The sequence below is a fragment of the Amphiura filiformis genome, chromosome 10 (assembly GCF_039555335.1).
Source record: "Amphiura filiformis chromosome 10, Afil_fr2py, whole genome shotgun sequence".
NCBI classification, from domain to species: Eukaryota; Metazoa; Echinodermata; class Ophiuroidea; order Amphilepidida; family Amphiuridae; genus Amphiura; species Amphiura filiformis.
In genome coordinates this window covers 51912292-51933751 of record NC_092637.1, presented here as the reverse complement: position 1 = coordinate 51933751, position 21460 = coordinate 51912292, and the positions used below count along the sequence as shown (strand labels likewise).

At 36.4% G+C, this 21460-nt stretch overlaps 1 pseudogene; it reads left to right on the top strand.

Annotated features, from left to right (window-relative positions):
- The window catches only part of LOC140163009 (uncharacterized), a 41769-nt pseudogene extending 24351 nt beyond the window's left edge, over window positions 1–17418 (top strand).
- The last annotated feature ends 4042 nt before the right edge of the window (window positions 17419–21460 follow it).

Here is a 21460-nt window from a genome sequence, read left to right as displayed (position 1 = left end):
ATGTCTGCAGATCACACACATTATTATTTTTAAACAAAATTTACAGAGGTTGTATGATATGAGCATACAACTTTTTTGGTAAAGTTTTAACGCCGTACTGCTTATCGATTTTCTTTAATTAATAATCAATAATTTACACTTAACTACTTTTTCCACAGAAAATGTGTACTTGACTACTTCTTCCACACAAATGATGTTTGAAACATACAGAATTCCATCTTAAAATGATACAAAATAGGTTTATTGCAACAAATAACTCACAACACTGATTATAATAACATGATATAACAAAACTTGGTATAATAGCCAATAACATCATCATTATCATCATGATCATCATTAATGTACATCATGGCCAACATCATTAGATTCAGAAAAGTAATGTCATAAAAACAAAAACATCTTAAAATCACCAAAAATTATGTCGTTGTTCACTTGTTTGGTATAATACAAAACACTGAATGTAATAACGTAGAATAATAAACAAAAGACAATAACCACTAACATCGTCATCATCATCATCATGGTCATCATTGTACATCATGGCCAACATCATTAGATCCAGAAAATAAAAGGTACAGAAATCCATCTTAAAGCCATCAAAATGATGTTATTGTTTGATATAATACAAAACACTGCATATGATAACGTAGCATAATACAACAAAAGATTATAACCGCTAACATCATCATCATCATCATGGTCATCATTGTAATATACATCACGGCCAACATAGATTCAGAAAAATAACATACTGTTCAAAAAGCCATCTTAAAATCACTAAAAATGATATGTTATTATTTGGTATAATACAAAATATTGAATGTAATAACATAGAATAATAAACAAAAGATAATAACCACTATCATCGTCATCATCATCATGGTCATCATTGTAATATACATCATGGCCAACATCATTAGATCCAGAAAATAAAAGGTACAGAAATCCATCTTAAAGCCATCAAAAATAATGTTATAGTTTGATATAATATAAAACACTGCATATGATAACGTAGCATAATACGACAAAAGATTATAACCACTAACATCATCATCATGGTCATCATTGTAATAATGTACATCATGGCCAACTTCATTAGATTCAGAAAACCAATGTATAGAAATCCATCTTAAAACCATCAAAAATATTGTGTTTTTGTTTGAAATAATACAAAACACTGCATAAAATAACATAACTATAATGAAAACAAAAGATAATAACCACTAACATCGTCATCATCATCATGGTCATCATTGTAATGTATATCATGGCCAACATCATTAGGTTCAGAAAAGAAACATACAAAATTCCATCTTAAAACCATTAAAAATGATGTTGTTTGAAGTACCGTAATACAAAACACTAACATCATCATCATTGTAATGTATATCATTACCAACATCATTAGGTTCAGAAAAGAAAGGTACATAAATCCATCTTAAAGTCATCAAAAATGATGTTATTGTTTGGTAAAAACATACTATAATAGGCCTACATGTATAATAAAAACAAAAGACATCATCCTCATAATTACCATGGCTTTCAAGATCATAATCACCGTCATAATTACCAATGAACTGTAATGTTACAAATCTTTAAGTAGGCCTAGGCCTACATGATTGCTCATAAATAATAATCAAAAGCGTGTGCTTGAATGGTTTGGGAACATAAGTCATTTTCTTTTATGACAACTTTAGAGTTCACTTTATTCCAGTTCATCATCGTCTGAGTCATCAGCTTCTATTCCCCTAAGAGTACCATAGAATGTCACAGATGGTGGAAGGTGAACATGCTCAAGTAAAGAGTTGACATCTCTTAGCTTTGCATCCTTTATGGGTAGGAAGTCTGCAAATGCATCAGCGGCCCTTCTAACAGCAGATTTGACATTAGCCATCTTTGATCCCTTCTTCAACACAGGCATTGGTTCAGTGAATAAAAATAATAAATAAATAGCAAGTAAATCTAGTAAAATAAAATACATGTATAGGCCGGTGCTCATAATTTTTTTTTACAGGAAAAAAATAACACAGATGCTATACTAAACTCCAGTGATATTTCATTATTTTAAACATAAGCCAAAAAAATAAATAAATAAATAAATAAATAAATAAATAAATAAATAAATAAATAAATAAATAAATAAATAAATAAATAAATAAATAAATAAATAAATAAATAAATAAATAAATAAAGAAAGAAAGAAAGAAAGAAAGAAAGAAAGAAAGAAAGAAAGAAAGAAAGAAAGAAAGAAAGAAAGAAAGAAAGAAAGAAAGAAAGAAAGAAAGAAAGAAAGAAAGAAAGAAAGAAAGAAAGAAAGAAAGAAAGAAAAAAGAAAGAAATCTTAATAGTACCGTAATAAAAAGATATGGGTTAATATTTCAAATCAAAAAAGAAAAAAAAGCACGGTTATGTCACCGATGTGAATAGTAAAAAAAGCAAAAAAAATATAATATTTTAAATCCTAAAGAGCGCAGTCCTGTCACTGATGTGAAGAATTAATGCGTATATACGCACCTTAACGCGTGCGTGTGTTTACATGTACGCAAACTAGTATCCAAGGAGGCCTACACACTGTGAAGGCATGCAGTAACATTATGATATTTTCCATACAAGTTTTTTACTTTAATGTTATATTTTATTTTTCTATTTCACACAATATATTGCTCTATAAATTTTGTTTTAATTATAGTTTTTTCCAGACAAACAAAAGGTTATTCATTCTCATACGCTAAACATTGTAAAGAAATATAACATTGACTGCATTAACACTGTGTTTATAAAGTTTATAAAGATATTAAAAAAAACATGATTTTTTTAAAGACAATATGACACACTAAATATTCAACAACAACAAAAAAACATACCTTTATCTCTCAACTTCTTGGTTTTTGTTTTCTTCCATTCATTTGGGTCACTTCTCCTTCTTTTACCATTCTTGTTGCCAATTTCTTGCAAGACATTGCCAAAAGCACCACCTTCTCCAGGATCATCCATGTTGAATGTTTAGTGTTTGTTGCTATTAATATTCATGAACCTCAAAACTTTCATCTGTGCATGTCATGTGACTGCTTTCTGCATCACTGATTGGCTGCACTTACACTTGACTGCTTCTTCCACTGAAGTGCTGTACTTGACTACTTCTTCCATAACAATAGAGCATTGGTCAGAAACAGCAGGGGGGCTGTTTGGGTACTTAAGAGTTGAATTTTAATTTTTTGTTTTGTGTTTTGAATTAAGTATATAAAAATAAGGAATTGGGAATATAAAACTCATTTTTGCCAAAATGGCACTTAACTACTTTATCCACCAGGGTCTTATTTAATTTATTTATTTTATGCCTGTGCCCTCTAATCGTACTTGAATTCAGCAGAGGTTCAGTATCTGGACCTGGCGACACTGAGGGCTCAACTTGTCAGCGCTTGCACGAACTCTCTTTTGTGTGCGCTCGTGCTATTTGCACTATGCTTGAGCTGGCAGGTCGTTAAATGCAAACTAGTCTTTAATAGTATTAATTTTCTTGTTTAATTTCTATGTTTGACATTAAGGTTACTGACGGTGCAGGCATCATGACAGAATCAGACCTTGCTGGTTATCAGATTAAAACACCTCCATTTATAAGCCTAGATTATGAAGGTAAGCAAAGCCTACTGTGATTTTGTGGTAAAATAATTATTTTTACACTGCATATCTCCCCAAGTTGGTAATGAAGTTGGTGCTTTTGAGGGCACGGTGGCTCAGTGGTTACGGCCTTGGACTCATAATCTGAGAGCTTGCTGTTGGTGCTTTTGAGGCACGGTGGCTCAGTGGTTACGGCCTTGGACTCATAATCTGAGAGCTTGCTCGACGTATGCGTGGGTTCGATTCCCGTCCCACCACCGTGTTGCGCCCTTGGGTAAGGCGCTTGCCTCGCTTGCCTCACCCCACCCAGGTGCAATGGGAAGCTGTTAGGGGTAGTCACAGTCGTTGTACTGCTGGACCCTGCGCCACTTGTAGGCTGCAAACGTGGGTCCGGCATATTCTAATGACGGCGGAATAAATGTAAAGCGCTTAGAGGCTGTTTACGGCATAAAGCGCTATATAAATGTCTACATTTATTTTTATTTTATTTATTTTATATTGTTGCACTGCAAGCATGGTGACAAACCACCCTGTATGGCAAACAGGAATTCTTAAATGCTGGGAAAGTAACAGAATCGCTGTGGAGGAGGTGTAGCGATCCCCTATAGCAACATTACATGGAGGAGTCTGGCCTAATCGCCAATGAAAGAGAGATGGGCACTCCGATCACTGTTTATGTACAGGATCGCCTCCTTTACCTTTTTTTTTATAAATTGTATTTTACCAGCTTGTATTTGGCTATTATAATGATTAATTGACAACCAAAATGAAACCGATTCAAATATAAAGAAGTACAAACGTGAAGTTGTATCCATTTCACTTCATGCTAGTCACACATGCTACCAGTTTGAAATGCAGAAGTTTATTATCTTTTGTGATATTAGAAAGGAACCTCCAGGACTCCTACTGTACAAGTAGAATTAATTTGTGCTCTTAAGCTTAACATTGGCATGATTCATCATGCATGATCTTGGATCGTTACATGGCAGCACATCACACAACTCATTTGTACTGCAGAGATCATACTCTTTGACCTGACACATGCTCCACCTCAAGAGGTGAATTATGGATGGCATGTACAGCATCTTGTGCCTCCCTTGGAATGAAGCAAAAAGAGGCAACATATGGGACACCCTTCCAAACCACTCTGCAGTGTTAGGGATAACCCTAACGCCAATGCCGCAATTCGCCACACTATGGTACCTCCCTGGAATGGAGTGGGAATGGGCAACATATGGGACACTCCGCCCAAACCATGCGGCAGTGATAGGGTTAACCCTTATGCCAGCCAATCCCACAAATCACCACACACTGGTGCCTCTCTGGAATGGAGTGATAGGGTTAACCCTAATGCCTAAGTGCTTTTTGGCAAATGGAAATGAATGAGGGAAGGAATAAAGAGAGATGGACAAAGAATTTGTTTGTTTTGGTTGGAATTCAAATCTGAAACACCTGGCTGACCAGGTCGCTGACCAGTAGCCATGGATGCATATATCATGTAATATTCTATATTCTTTACTAGCCCATGGTATCCTCCTTGACTGGTTTATATGATGAAGCACGAAAACCTGGGAAGTCCTGTCGCCAATGCAAAGCAGTAGTTTGGTGAGCGGTCTCTGACTGGGTAGCTACTAGCTGATCCATACGGTCGCCTATTCTGGTGATAATAGCTGCGAAAAGAACTACCATGATTGGATTAGGATACGTCTCTGCGGGACCTCGACGCCTATCTTGGCGGTATGGGGGCGATGTTTTGTGGCTGCTGTCCGTTGCGCTGCCCTAATCTTCTTTTCATCGTTGCTGTCTGATGCCAACTCGTCTGCCAGGTATTCGTCTGACTTGTCCGCAATTCCTCTTGTTTCTCGCCGACTGCCTCTTCTAAATCTGCTAATCCTCCCAGATTATTACCTTTACGGAATTTACGTTGAAAGTGGAAATTGTATTGGGTTCTGTTTCCATGGTATTTAATTTGCACTTTGCTTGACTCCAAAACCTGTCCTTTCTGAGCTATCAGTGCATCATCTATAGAAATAAAAACCTTATTGACATTCTCCAACATGCACACCAAGAATGGTTAAACACACAAATATACATCCTACATGCTTTTCATGATATACTTATTATATATTCTTTCATTCCTCCCACAGCTACTTTCACTGTAGAACTTAATATGCTATCAATGGAGATTACTTGTAACAGTGCTTGCTGTACCGGAGCTTGCTGTATCGGAGCTTAGTTTACGGGCCCTTGCTGTTGTTGTTATTAAACCGCAACGTTCGGCCTTGCAATTGTTCTTCCACCAATTCTTGCCGACCCTCAAACATTATCCATGCTTGTAATTCTTCTCGCTCTTAATCTGAAATTACTATAAAAATACTGAGAAATAACTGTTATAAAAAACTGCTGCTGTGAGAAAACTAAAGCTGCTTCTTGAAAGAGAAACCAACTAGCACGTCTGTATGCATAGGGCTGAACACGGTCAATGAGGAACCACACCCCTCCATGGCATCCAAAAACCTCATGCCCTTGATTAGCATAATCAGTATGCAAATGAGCCTTAGCCTCAATAAGAAAATCTCATAGTATTTGGGAGTGTTAGGGTTAAGCTTTTCACAACTGTTCTTATTTTATGTGCCTATTTCAGGTTATCAGATCAGTTCACTACCAGCCCCAAGCGGTGGTCCTTTTGTGTTGTCAGCAATGAATATCATGGAAGGCTATAACATAACAACAGCTGACAAAGGGTCACCTCTGTTTTATCACAGACTGGTTGAGGTAAGCTTACAGGAAACTGCAACTCTTTATATCATTTCCCTTGCCAAAACTGTATTATATTCACCCATTGTGCTCATATAATACTAAACAAATAAAATAAGATTTCCGTTTTCAATCTATATTTCAAGCTATATGGTCAAAACTGGAGGCTTATTTATGTTAACAGGATCAACAGCTTTTCCCCCCATTTTTTAAATCAAAACTGAGACTCTGCCCCTAGACCCCCACTGGGGCCCTTAATTCTGGAACACTGAGACTCTGCCACCTGGACCCCTGCCGGGGCCCTTAGCGGGCCCCTGGACCCCATGCCGTAGTAGGCGAGAGCTTTGCTTGCTACGCTTCACCATTTTCAGATATTTTAAAAAGTGGCCACCATCATCCCTGTATAAGGAAGAAAATCCTTTTTTTTTCTCATTATCCCAGTTGAATTTAATGTCCAAGATATGTTTCATTTCTATTTTAAGTTTCCCCCCCCCCAAACCCATTTTTTAAGTACTCATTTTCCAAAAACCTGCAGTTTTCACTAAAATCAAAGAATCCATAATGATCTGCAACACAATCATAAAGTATAGAAAATAGGCTGTCACAAAAAATTGCAAACAAATATAGAAGAAAAAAAGAATTTTTTTTTCAAATTTGCAAATTCAAATATTTTGGGGAGAAAAATCACGCATTTTGGAAAAAATATGTGCAAATTGCGCATTTTCAAAATCTGGTGTGCGCATTTTGCCCTCAAAAATCGTGCATTTTCCCTATGCTTAGAATAATGCAAATAAAAATTGAGCTTGCATGGCAAATGACTCATTTTGCACATATATTCTCATATTGTCATTTGTTTTGTAGGCATTCAAGTTTACGTCTGCCATGGGGTCTCATCTTGGAGATCCAGGTTTCAGTGATGAAGTACAGAATGTTACCACAGAAATGCTAAGGTAAGAAAAATAAAAAGGAATGCGTGAAAGGATTGTGTTTGATCTAGTCGTGATCTGAAATGGGTAGGGGAGAAATTAAAAGTAATGACCTATAACTGATACTGACTTGTTTGAGAGGATGTAAAGCAAATATATAATTTTGCTCAGAAATCTGAGCACCTGGGGGAGTGGGTACACTAGAAAACCGCAAAGTCCAGTTAGTATCAATTTTAGGCGAGAAAAGTCCAGACCAAGCAAGGTTAGGCGAGAAAAGTCCAGGTAGGATATCAAAGTAGTCCATGGAAGTTCAGTTGTCTTGCTCTGATCCTTGGTGAGTTTTATCTATGAAAGTCTGTACAGGTCAAGATTAGGTGAGGATAATAAGTCCAGGTGAAATTGAGATTCAGCTCACTCAGACTTGCCACGTGTCTGCAAGAAGTTGTACCCACTTAACACTATTGTTTTTAGAGGGTTCACTACAGAGTTCGCAGGTTTTTGCCGCAGGTGGAAAAACCCACGGTTTTAACCGCTTGGCAAAAACAGTTTTTGCCGGCAAAAATGGCAAAAACTAAAGTGATTTGTAGTTCATTTTTTTCATCTCAAAACAAATTATTAAGTTACAAAAATAATTTCCTGAGTGTAACAAGGCCAGATTTTTTAATTATAAGTAACATTAAGTAAAATTAAAGGCATGCGTTTTCATTGCTCAAGTGCATTTAACCAAAATGTGGCATATATCAAATTCAAAACTTTTTCATTTTAAGGACTTGATGAGACAAAAAATAAGTTGAATGATTCATTAAAAGTTGTGTGTTACTGTTTATGAGCTTCCTGTGTTACTTTTTAATATTTGAGTGACTATAAGTGAGTTTTTGCCATTTTTTGCCATTTTTGCCAGTTTAAACCAGGCAAAAACTGGCAAAACAGGTTTTTGCCAGTTTTTGCCACCCTTGCTGGCAAAAACAGGTTTTTGCAGGCAAAAACTGAACCCTGTGTCGGACAAGTTTAGAACTGCTTAGACAGTTCTAAAAACTTACTTGTTGTTATGAACTCCAGTAATAAAAGTCTATCCCACAACAAACTATTTTCAATTTACCCGTACTTTCCTCGCCTATTTTTGACTTGTGGATAAAGTCATCTGGGATTATCTTCACCTGGACTTTCTTGGACTACTTTAATATGCTACCTAGACTTTGTTCACCTAGTCTTTCCTACTCTGGACTTTTCTTGCCTAAAATTAGTACTTTCTGGACCTTGTAAGTTTCTAGTGGTAGGAACCCACTGAAACAAGCCCCAATTAATAAGCTGATTTTGCATGCTTTTACAGAAAGCAGGGGCTGAAGCCGGCAAAGATTGAAATGAATAATATATGGAGTGTAAGGTTTAGCCTACATTGCAAGATTGCATATCACCACAGGTGTGGTTTTGTAGGGTGCCTTGTGTGTTACCCGACTAGGCCCAGGCTAGCATAGGTGCCAGGGTGTGAGATTATGCAAGATTGCGTGGGGTTAGGGTTAAAGATTACCCAACTCCCTAATTTAATATAGATACAAAGAAATCAACAGCAACAGTCCTCTACAAAATGCACACCAGCTTGTGCCCACCAGATCTGAAAGCAAAGCTACCAAAGTCATTTGCAGTCGGAAGAGCTACCCGCTCCAGTTTGTCCATGCCTTGCCATCCTCTCACAGTACCAGTTTCTAGAACCATATCTACTGGCAGGACCTTCATCCACACTGTAGTTCACATTTGGAATAGCCTGCAGATGGAGTAGTCGGAGACGTAACTGACAACGGCGCACCATCCTTCAAGAGCAGAGTGCATAAACATCTCATTTCATGTGTCTTATGCTTAAGTAGTACCCCTTCACTCTTGTTGTTCGTAAGCTGCTGTGAACCACTGACTGGCCCATGTGGTTGTCTTTTATAGTGCCTAGGTGCCTATATAAGTTCTTGAAATGTGTCACTCCTTATGGGCTATTGTTCACTCTAGCATTTTATTTTTTTTTAAATCACTAATTGTTTCTCGTCTTTGCATCTCTTTTTGTTTCACAATTTACAGCAAAATCAATGCAGCTGCAATACGAGATAAAATAACTGACGACATGACACATGATCCAGGTTACTATTTTAATAACACCGGCATTGAATCATTCCTGCCACAGCAATCACATGGTACAGCACATGTCTCTGTCATTGATAACGCAAACAATATGGTTTCTATTACAAGGTAATTGTTTCATGTTTTTTGTGCTTTTGTTTCAAGGAAATGGCTGCACAATTTTTTTAAAGGACATATTGTAGTCACATATAACCATTTTAATTCTGTATTATCCTTCAGATACATTTCATTATGTTACCAACTTAATTAAATTTGTTTTGTTATTGATGCTTAAATTTTGTATATAATACATATTATATATTTGATTTTGGAAATATTGTTATTATATATATGTGAAATCATGTGTGAATAAATTGAATGAATGAACTTGTCTTTCTAGATACATTGACAGTATTGTTAGAATCAAACACATTAGCTAATTAGTGTAATAAATTAATTAAATTCATCAGTGGAAGTCGCCATGTTTCGATACTTGGGCTGTAGTGACGTCGCATTGCACACATTGGGCGGGCGCTTCGGTCGTGTTATAAGCAATATTGTCAACACGGAAGTCAGCGCGAAACAGATTAAGAAAATTGAAGTAGTTTAAATCCCTCAATAAAGATTTCACAGTTAAATGGGTGCAAAGTCATCCAGTTATGTTTTGCATGATACATTCATTCATAATTACATTTATTTCACAACTTCCATATGTTGAATACAACAATTATGGAAATACTTGTTTTTAATGAAGTATCAATTGATTAATAAACTATCGACTAATTAATCAGAATTAACTATATGTTTTGGTCAATACAATATATATAAATGACTAAATATGTTCATAATGAATAAGGTATGATTACTTGGTATGTTATAAATTGTAAGGCTCAACCAAGCATTGATGATCCAGCTAAAGATCAAACACATTGTAGCTTCATTTCTTAATGTATTGACCAAATAACATTTTACCAATAATTTTGATTCATTAGTTTTAAATGGGACGTGTCATGTCAAAAGGAGACACTTTTGGGCAGGATCGTAAATGGAGAAATAGCCAAAAATCTGCCTGGGGGTGATTTCTTCACAATTTGGGTTTGTTACAAATTTGTGATGTTATTAATGTTAAAAATATTGTCTGATAGTTTCAGACCGGAATATAACTGGCATATTGTATTTTTGGAGACATTTTTCAAGGTAATTCCTACTTTCAACATTGTCAATAATATTTTTAAAAGCTGTAAACTCAATTTTCAATTTTATAATACCATAACTTACGAACTCAATATCTTCGCTTAGGAATGTCCGATTTCATTGGGGAAAACGGTGTTGTGGAGCAAAATATCTCTATATTTAAGATATGTAAAAACCTCAAAATTGATAACCTGCCCAAAAGTGTTTCCTTTTGACATGACATGTCACAAATAATAAGTATCAATGTGGCATCAATCTCAATTGCCGCGATGACTCAACAGTTTGTATCTTTCACTTTGTTGACAGTTCAATAAACAGGGCATTTGGATCTCTGATAATGACAGACAGTGGCATAATTCTCAACAATGAGATGGATGACTTCAACTGGCTAGGAAAGTCAGCAGACCCCATAGGGGATAGTGTGGTATGTTTGCTATTTACTGTATATAAAGTCTGCACAAAAAAGTAACTCAGCTGTTATATATACGCCTATAGATTCAGAACTAATAATTGTTTTTACAATATTTCAACATAAAAAGAAGGAAGATTTATTTACGCGCATTTTGATACCCCATTTGTCCAATTTTATTCAATATTGACAATACAGCAGTGTTTTGAAAGAAAAATACCCCAATCTAAAAGTTGCAGTTATTTGTATTGATTTGAAGTAACCGCGAAGATAATGGCGGGCTTTATGTGTTTACAATGCTGGCATTATAACCATTGATCGCTGTAAACTGCAACTTTTAAATTAAGATATTTTTCTGTAAAAGCACTACTGTGTTGTTAATATTGAACGACATTTGATAAATGGGGTATCAAAATGCGGTAAATAAATCATCCTTTCTCTATGTTGAAATATTGTGAAAACAATTATTTGTTCTGAATCTATAGGCGTATTTATAACAGCTGAGTTACTTTTTGTGCAGACTTTATATTCCTATATTCCATCCTATTTGGCAGAAGCCTTATTTGTCCAGTTTTAGCCATTTATCTAAAATATTGCAGTGTAACATTGATCTTATTTGCTGTGACTGGTTCACTATTGGTTTGTACATCCATTAGCAACCCATATACTTTTTGTTGTGATCATTTTGATTGTGGTTCCGAGAGCGTGAACCAGTTAACCTGGCAACGATAGATGTTGATGTCACACTCACGCCGACAGATTGGAAATGAATCAGGATGCCAATAATCGCATTTATATTTCCATAGGTCATGCGCTTTGTAAGTTGTGGCCAATAACATGTGACACAATCTGGTCCATGACCTGGGGGCCAAAGGCAGCAAATTTGGAACTGAGATAAAGGCAAAAATGTGGAGTAAAAAAACAATAAAATAGTTATACATAAGAAAATACACATCACAAAACCTCATAACTTTAGAACTAAGTATATAATAGCCTAATGTTACTATAAGGTAATAATTATAGTAACTCAATTTTCAAAAGTGCCTCCTTTGGCCCCCATGGACCAGATCATGTCACATAATATGTAAAAATGAAACGTTTGGACATTTTTCCCCTCCCAAGAAAAAATCACCACATGAAATTGCCTCTTATGATCATTAGACTCACAGCTTGAGTAAGGAGTAAACAGAAATATTTTTCTGTTCCCTGGGAACCAAGGGAGAACAGTGCCAGTGCATTGATTGGTCACCCCAGGTTAGGGAACAAACCAAAAGATCGATGACGTCCTATAAACGAAACTAGTTTCGTTTAGGGGGGAGGGGGTAAAAATACTCTATTACGTTTGTACAAAAACATCGGTCTGAAGAATGTGTCATTATTATTATTATGTCAAAATTTTCAACATATCATTATTACGTTTCTGGCAGGGAGGGAGGGGGTCGGCTGAGAAACGAAACTAGTTACGTTTATAGGACGTCATCGATCTTTTGGTTTGTTCCCTTAAATAAGAAATAAATAAATAAATAAATAAATACTGTTTTATCTGCATAACAGACTTTAAAAAATATAGGTCGGCTTTAAAAAAATATTTATTAACTTTTAATATTTTTTGAAATTTCCATTTGAAGGTGAACTTCATTTCAGGAGGCAAGCGCCCCCAGTCTCACATGGCTCCAGTCATAGCCTGGAACAAGACCAACGCCTGTTCACGCAAGATGGCCACCGGGGAACCAACGGAAGTCGGATATGGACTGGTGTAACACAGGTTCTACTGAATTTACTTGGATTTCGAGACTCACTGCCTGATTCAATTGAATCAATGACAAGACTACATCACCCATTTATACCCAACCACATAGAGGCTGAAGGTTAGTAATTACTATTCATTACCTCATGAAACTCGGGTTCTATTTAAAACAATTGATGTCCCACAATGCAGCTGTCAGAGAAAGAAAACAGAGAGCGTACCACCAGTCAAAGTCCCCGTGTAGTGTATGCGGTGAGTTCTCGCATATTCATAAGGGCCGATTGTTCGATCGTGCTGTGTCTAACAATTAATCACGCCAGCGCTGCGCACCTTCGCGTATACGGGAAAAAGCGTTGCGTGCTTTCGCGATTACGCGATAGACCATGAAAATACACGGTAATTGCGAAGCAGTCTCGCCTATCGCATTTCATGGAACAATCGGCCCTCATTATCTGATGATGCGGAGACTTTGACTGGTTGTACGCTCTATGTTTTCTTTCTCCTCTGTGTGTCCAATCCAACCTGTAAAGCCTTTTCTTACCAAAAATTACATCCTGATTCCTGAGTATATATAAATTAATTGATATGGCCTGTTAGACTGTCTAAGCTTTGCCCTGAGGCCCAAAATGGTTGGATACCCTTTAAAGGTTGACTGCCTGATTCAGTTTGCTGTATTGACCAATATCTGTTAGGGTTGAAGTATAGGTGTACATGTAATGACCTACCTACCTACCCTAATTTTTTTTTATGTTACGCCAACCTAACAATTTTTTTAGGAGTAAGGTTATACCACTGGACCAGTTTGACCAACAGTCTGTCCACAAATCAGCGGATCAAATTTGTCAAGTCCTTTGCATTACATTTACTGTTTCTAACAAACGAGAGGATTTAACCTATTTTACAAATTGCTGTACCCCATGTTAGTTATCTCATGTTTTTACATAGCATATGTGATCCAATCACGTTTGATCATAAAGTTCTATTGCACACACCAGTAATTCATACCTTGCTATGATCTGTGTGTGTGACATGGTGTATACACACTATATACACTACACATGATTTCTGCATTTGCATATCTCACGATAACTTCATTATTTGTGCATCAGATGATTAAAGCCATAATTTACACTCTTATAATATGAAACTGGTTAGTTTTTTTCAAACCTGATTTTTGGCATATTTGTAATATTTTAATATACATAACCACTACACCTATATGGAATCAGCCAAATGCATTGTGTTTGTAGGTCAACAGTGCACATTAAGTCCCCAATGAACTTCAATTTAATTGGGGGTTCTTTCACTACACCATTTATTTCAGACAGAAACCTTTCCTGACAGCTATTACTAATGTTATTTCAGGTTTTTTAAATAACAAAATTAAAATTTGATGGAAATCATATATTTTGACTTTTTAAAGCGATAATTATAATATATTTGGTTAATAGGGATAAGTCCCTCTATTTAACCTGTGTACACTTTATATGGTTAGTTGACAGGCTTTGCTCTATTTCTCATCTCTTCCACAGAGACACTATACAAGAATACAACAATTGTTCAGAGTCTGGAAGAGAAAGGTCACAAGGTTGTAGCAGCAGCTCAGGGGATTAGCTCTGTACACGTCGTCATGAAGGAAAGCGATGTGCTTTATACCTTTAGCGATAACCGGACTGTGGGTGCTGGGTCAGCAAAGTTTTAATGTGGTGTGGTGTTTCTATATAGTTAATGCATTTGTAGGTTGTATAGTATGTGTACTGATGAAGTTTGGAATTAAATCAAAATACTTGACTTACGCTGGACTGGTCATGTGACTTTGCTAAAAATAGTAAGTCCAGTATTTTGATTTAATTCCAAACTTCATATACTACAGTTTGTCCACTCTGAAGTACAAAGTGACAACGTGTGCATATACAGCACGTTAACAGTGCGTAGTGCTGCGTCTCTGCTGCAGGTATGCTTGCCTTCAAAGTCGGCACAATGCGTGCGTCCGCGTCGGTACTTTGTACTTCAGAGTATACTGACTGTACAACTGGATGACTGAAAACATTCATCAATATGTGTACTGATCATTCAGGAGTTGAGTGGACAAATTAATGTCAAAGAGAACCGACTCAGAATTGCCGTGTGTGTAAAACCACAGTAAATCTGATATATTGGTTTGTCACACAGGAGATTACAGTAGTGTACCACTGGTATTTATTGGCATAGCCTGAAATGATTATTTCCCAGGCGTCGTCGCTGTGTGGGGTTCTTTATGTGTTATTGATCAAAAGTAAGTACATTGATAGAAATGTTGTAAATTGGAGCTATTACATTCTACTGCACTTTTGATGGTCTTAGGGTTAGAATTGCAGTGAGCATAAATTCTGGTGAAAAGTTGAGTCCTGAAAGAAAGAATGTGATGGTGATAATGCATACCTGCCAACTGTCCCTATTACTGAAACAAAAAGCAAATAGAGAGCAATTTTACCATGTGTCCCTATTTTTGCAAAAATATGACTATAGTAATGTATAGGAAATTCAGGAATGTCCCTATTTCCAGATTTTTTCTCCCATTTGTCCCTATTTGTGAGATTTTAGGGTTGGCAGGTATGATATTAATGTCATCCACCGGAACTGCCAAAAGGCCATGCAGGCATAATCCAATGTCAGTTTTCTGCAATGACTTTTCTTTCCACTCAAGTGATTAGCTGTGTGCTGGTGTTGTTTTGCTTCTTCCGTAACAAACGCCGAGGCAAATTTAGCTGCTGTGGAAGACACTGCCTGAAAATTAGTTGTTGTGTGTGTCGAGATGGAAAATCACCCGCAAGATGTCCGACCATAAACCTCAAAGCCTATGATACTGATTCAGCTACCTTTTGTCCATTCAACTCTGTGTGAATAGATATTGTGCCTATGAAATTATAATGTTCGATTTGCAAATCAAAATTATTTCTCACAATGACTAACAAACCATACAAATGTCCATGGAGAACAAAGTTTGAGTAACAAAAATGGAGGCTGAATCATCAGGAATAAACTAATAAACAAATATGTGATGCGATCAAGCAAAATGAGTCGGATCTTGGGAATATTGATTTTTAGATATAATCAATAATAGTATTCAACTTCCTTTGTATTTTATTGTTCTGAGCAACGCTAAAATGGCCATAACTCTGGAACCGTAAGTCCAATTATGATGGGGTTTTCAGCAAAATCAAGCTCTGAGAATGGCTCAAATAATGAGATTAAAAACTGAATTTTGATTTTGTTCGACATCGGACTCATTTTGCTTGATTGTTAATATGGATTCAACATGTTTCTTATTGTAACGCATTTTAAAGGATGGTGTAGGAATAGTCATGGGCTATTCCAGTTGAAATCCATACATCCCCTGTGTAAGACATGACATTAATCTCACACATAGGGGTGTGAATTTGGTACAATTACCGAATAGGGTGCAACTTGCTAGACTTGAGTCCAGTCCTCGTTTACGGAGTTTAGGGTTAGGGTTTAAGGTTGGGGAATGCAGTCTTGTAATAAGACTAGTAGAGTTGCACCCTATTCGGCAATCGCTCCGTGAATTTCAAGTGGGTTACCTGAATGGGTGACTCCATTTGAAATCTACACCCCCTGTGTGGGAGATTAAGGTCATGTCTTCTGTAGGGGTGTGTGGATTTCAACTAGAATAGCCCAATTTTGTTGGGGAATCAAAGCCAGGTTTGCGAGACCTGAGCCTTAACCACTTAAACACTGGCGCTTCATAATAACCCAGGCAGTATATTTGATGTATTAAGGTTCACTCAATAAGTTGCCCATAGTAATTACTAGACCTCAACAAGTAATAAATATACTTATCCTCAGAAGTTATTTACAGCAAGATTTGTTATCGTAAGTTCTGAGGACTGCTTTGGATATATGTTGTATAATTGTGGCCTTTGGTATCAAAATTTAAAAGGAAGCTGGTGGTGTTTTTGTGAACCAAATTATGGACCAAGATATAATTTATGGACCAAATGAAACAAAGAAAGGCAAAAATAAATATTTCTTCTGCTCATTCCTTCCTGTAATAATAACAATTTGTTGACTCGAGTTAGTTGCATGGGAATAGTTTAAAATTCAAAGAGAGAAACAAGTTTGATTTAAAGAGATAAAAGCTAAATTTTATATATAACATCCACAATATAATATGGTTTGTTTTATATTGTATTCTTTGGTCCACCTCAAGTTCAGTAATGACGTCGATGCATTATCGCTGTTGCACTGCAAGCGTGCTGATAAATCGCCTGTATATGTGTGCGAATATGCTCTACACGACTAACTTTAGGCGCATGATTCGATACTGCTGCCAATGAAATTCGCAACTACGTCACTACCGAACTTGAGACGAACCAGTGTTGTAATGTAGAAACCAGAAATGTTGTATGTAAAGGAGGATGGTCTAATCAACAGCCACATCTGCACTTTTCCTCATCTCATTGGCCCTGTGAACTATTAGGGCTGAGTGAAAGATGGCTTGTTTGGATTGGTAAGCCAATGTGTGTCTAAAGTGTATTAACCCATTTCACACTATTATGTATTCGAAGAGCCTTCAAATTCTATTTTTTTCTCTCATATTAAAAGAGATTTGAATACTGGCAAGAGACTTTACAGTTGGGCAGTGGGCTTCACGCGGGTGTCGACTGCAAAGACGACAAGTTTCAAAAAAAAAAAATTCAAAATTCAAAAATTTCAGTAATGTAAATTTTCATGACCATATTTGGAATAAGCATGAAAAATGCATTAAAATGAGTACAAACAAGCCTAGTATTGGTCCAGTAGTTTTTACGATATCCCTTGATATTTTGAAAAAATATTTCTAAACTTCAACTTTTTCCGTTGAAGCGCATGGCTAGCACGCAGAGCATTAAGCAAGGCTGAAATAGCATGTGGTGTAAACGGACCATCCTCCTATAGCATTATAATAGGGCCACTGAAATGTGAGGTGCGTGCAATAAGAGTTAAGACCAGGGTATATGAAAACATGTTTTTCCATTAATGTACCAAATGTTTTCAGCGGGGTATCACATCTAAGATTAAAGCAATAGCAGCAGATAATCGAAAACTTAATGGAAACCTTTTAGTCTTAATGGATTTGCACTCAAAAATATATGCAGTAAGGACTTGCTTAGTAAATAAGCTCTTGAATCCATACTCATTATGCAAATTGCTCTATCATTACCCTGCTACGATAACTGCCTAACTAATTTTTGTAGTTTTGAGAAAAAGTAAAAAATATAGTTCAAGCATATCCCCCATATAAATATATACTACAAAAGTATCAGAACACTTGAAAAAATGCTAATTTGAAAATAACCTAATAGATGAACTATCTAATCCTGCACATTATGCCACCCCATTGAATCCAATGTGATCTGAAGAAGTTACAAACTGACCTATACATGGTGAAAAGAAGTCTAGTGCATGGATTTTTGAAAAATTACCCAAATATGGTTTGGCATGAAAAGTAGCATTCAGATACTTTTGTTTGGTGCAGTATATTAATTCACCATTCTTTGACAAGAACAAATGATGTGACTTTCCATGACTTTGGCCTGTGACTTAGGCAAACATAAGAGCAAAATTTTCAGACAAACAGCCGAGTTTTGTTGAAATGCCTAACTCACCCCAAAATCTCATTTATGCTTGGTCATTGTAAATGGCATTATTATAATTACAGCAGGTGCACATACTAATAGAGACATGATTGATGCAAAAAGCTCAATTTGGCTGAAAAGTGTATTAGAAATTATCATAACAGGGTGACAATATAATCTCCGTGAATAGATTAATAATGTTTACTGGTAGCAATATTTCTTAATGAACAAAAATTACCCTCATCGAATACACTGCCATGTTGAAATAAAGTCAAGAAGGGAAAACAAGTTCCAATTTGCTGATTTAGAACCAACAAAGTCCAGATTTAAATACTGGAAGATGATTCTTTCAAGGTTTGTCAGTGTTCAAGGTGTAACACTGAAATCAAGATGTACGTTTTCAGGACTAATCTGAATTCAGTATTTGTTATCCTCCTTTCTTGTACAAAGTATAGGAAAATACAGGTTTTCCCCATTATTTCATGATTTTTTGTCGTCACTTGTAAAATGCTTCGTATTACTCCCTTAAGGGCTGGGGTATGAACGTTTGGACAGTATTTATTTTGGGACATCAGAGCACATCAGACATATCGAATTGCATTCTGAATATGAAGAATGTCATTCTGATATCAAATAATTTTGATTTTTGAAATTCGCAATTTAATACACATTTTATGGCAAATCATTAAAATTGATATTTTTGATATTTAACAGTACTTGAAGTAAACTTTATAAATCTGATGATTTATACTTAAAGTGTATGTAGGTGGGATGAAAAGCCGACGATCAATTGAAAATTTTGACCTTTCGTATTGAAGATATGGATTTTTTTCCCAAAACACCAAAAAAAATTAGGTCTTTTGGGAAAAAAATTCATATCTTCAATATGAAAGGTCAAAATTTTCAATTGACCGTCGGCTTTTTCCTCCCTGCTACATACACTTTAAGAATATATCATTAGATTTATATAATTTACTTCGAGGACTGTTATATATCAAAAATTTGAAAAATATCAAATTTTTATGATTTGTCATAAAATTTGTATTATATTGTAATTTTCAAAGAATGAAAATTATTTGATATCAGAAAGACATGCTCCGTATTCAGAATGCAATTCGATAGGTCCGAGGTGCTCTCATGTCCCACAAAAAATACTGTCGAAACACAATAAACGCTCATTTTAGATCCCTTAATTCAGAGGGGTTTTGTCAGAGGTGCCCAATGTGCTGCCCACCCCTGCCTGCTGAAGGGAGCACCCAGATATAGGGTTTTATGGGATTCAGGGCAGTTAGGGTTAAAATAAACATACACTTTTACTATTTAAGGATTATGGTGGTTGTGGTGCTGCTTAAATTAAATTATATATGGACATATATGTTGTTAAACACTTTGGATGTTTTATGTTATTAACCTGTGTAGAGGCTTATATGAGGGCACAAGAAAATTCAACAATATAGTCCAATTGCTGCCTACATTTACAAGTATCTCAGGGTTGTATTTTGTCTTGAGGCATTGTAATTGGTTACATATTACAATCAGTCTGCATGTGGACAACATTAATTATCTACACCTTGTAAGAATACAATACCATTGATGCACAGAGGAGAGAGGAAACAGAGCGTACCACCAGTCAAAGTCCCGACTCCCCGTGTATTGTATACGGTGAGTTCTCGCATATTCATGAGGGCCGATTGTTCGATCGTGCTGTGTCAAACAATCACGCCAGAGCGTTGCGTGCTTTCGTGATTACGCAATAGACCATGAAAATACGCGGTAATTGCGTAGCAGTTTCGCCTGTCGCATTTCATGGAACAATCGGCCCTCATTATCGGATGATGCGGAGACTTTGACTGGTGGTACGGGCTCTGTTTTCTCTCTCTGTGCATTCATGACCCCCATTACACGGTTCTGCCATATGCGAGGAGAGCCTCGATCTGGCAGCAGGCATAAATGGGAATTGAACCAGTCATATAACATTGCGTAAAGTTACGTAATACTTTCATGTCTATTGCCAGTTCGAGGCTCTCCTCGCATATGGTGGAACCATGCAATTGGAGAATTAGGTGCCATGCTGGCAAAAAGAAAAATGACAGAAGGAGATGCCACAATATTCTGTTATAGTGTGTCTCAAGTAACACCATGTTAGATTTTGCAGTGACAGATTTGAAGTGAGTTTATGTTGTGTCGCCAGCGTATGGACAAGTTGTCCTTTTATGTGTGTGTTTACGCCCTGCGGGATTTAATAGGTTAGCGCATTCCATTCGAAACTACACTGCAAAATCCTACCTGACGTTCCTCTCAACTAGAGACGAGACAGGCTATAGCCTATGCAATCAGAAATGAGTTTAATGTTAACTTTTGCCTAGTGTCAGGGTTCTGTACTTAGTTTCCCCTTGAGTTTAGGTGTTATGTCGGTGCTTTTACATGGTTGTACTACAAGCATGTTAATAAACCGCAATTGTATGTATGTGCATACAGTTTGCAGGATTAGGTTGACACACAAGATTTGAAACATGCTCCCACATCACTACCAAACTTGAGATGAAACCAAGTAAATAGTCATTCATGCCTCTCTTTGTAACCCTTTACTTTTTTGTATTGGGCTATTTGGGAGATTGTGGCAAATATTTCCAAAAATGGAGTTTTAAGTAGAATGAACACATTAGGCATCTCCATTTTAATTTCATACACCCGCTGAGAAAGATTCGACCTGAATCTTCCACAGAGGGTGGCACTGTAAACTGAAAAGGTCCTAAGAAGGACAAATCAACCTAAGAGTTAATACCCTACTACAATGGGGAATTATCTCTACACTCCTTTGTGTCTCAATTCAACTTAGGCAAAGTTAGGGCACTAAAGAATTGAATTTAGGGCACTTCTTAGGATACCACTTCACTTAACAAAGGCAATCACTTCACTTTTAGGACAGCCACTTCACTTCAAGTGGGTTTCCTGGGAGTGAAGTGGTTCCATTATTATGTGAAGTGGGTATCCTAAAAAGTGCCCTAAATTCAATTCTTTAGTGACCTAACTTTGCCTAAGTTGAATTGAGGCACAAAGGAGTGTAGAGATAATTCCCCATTGT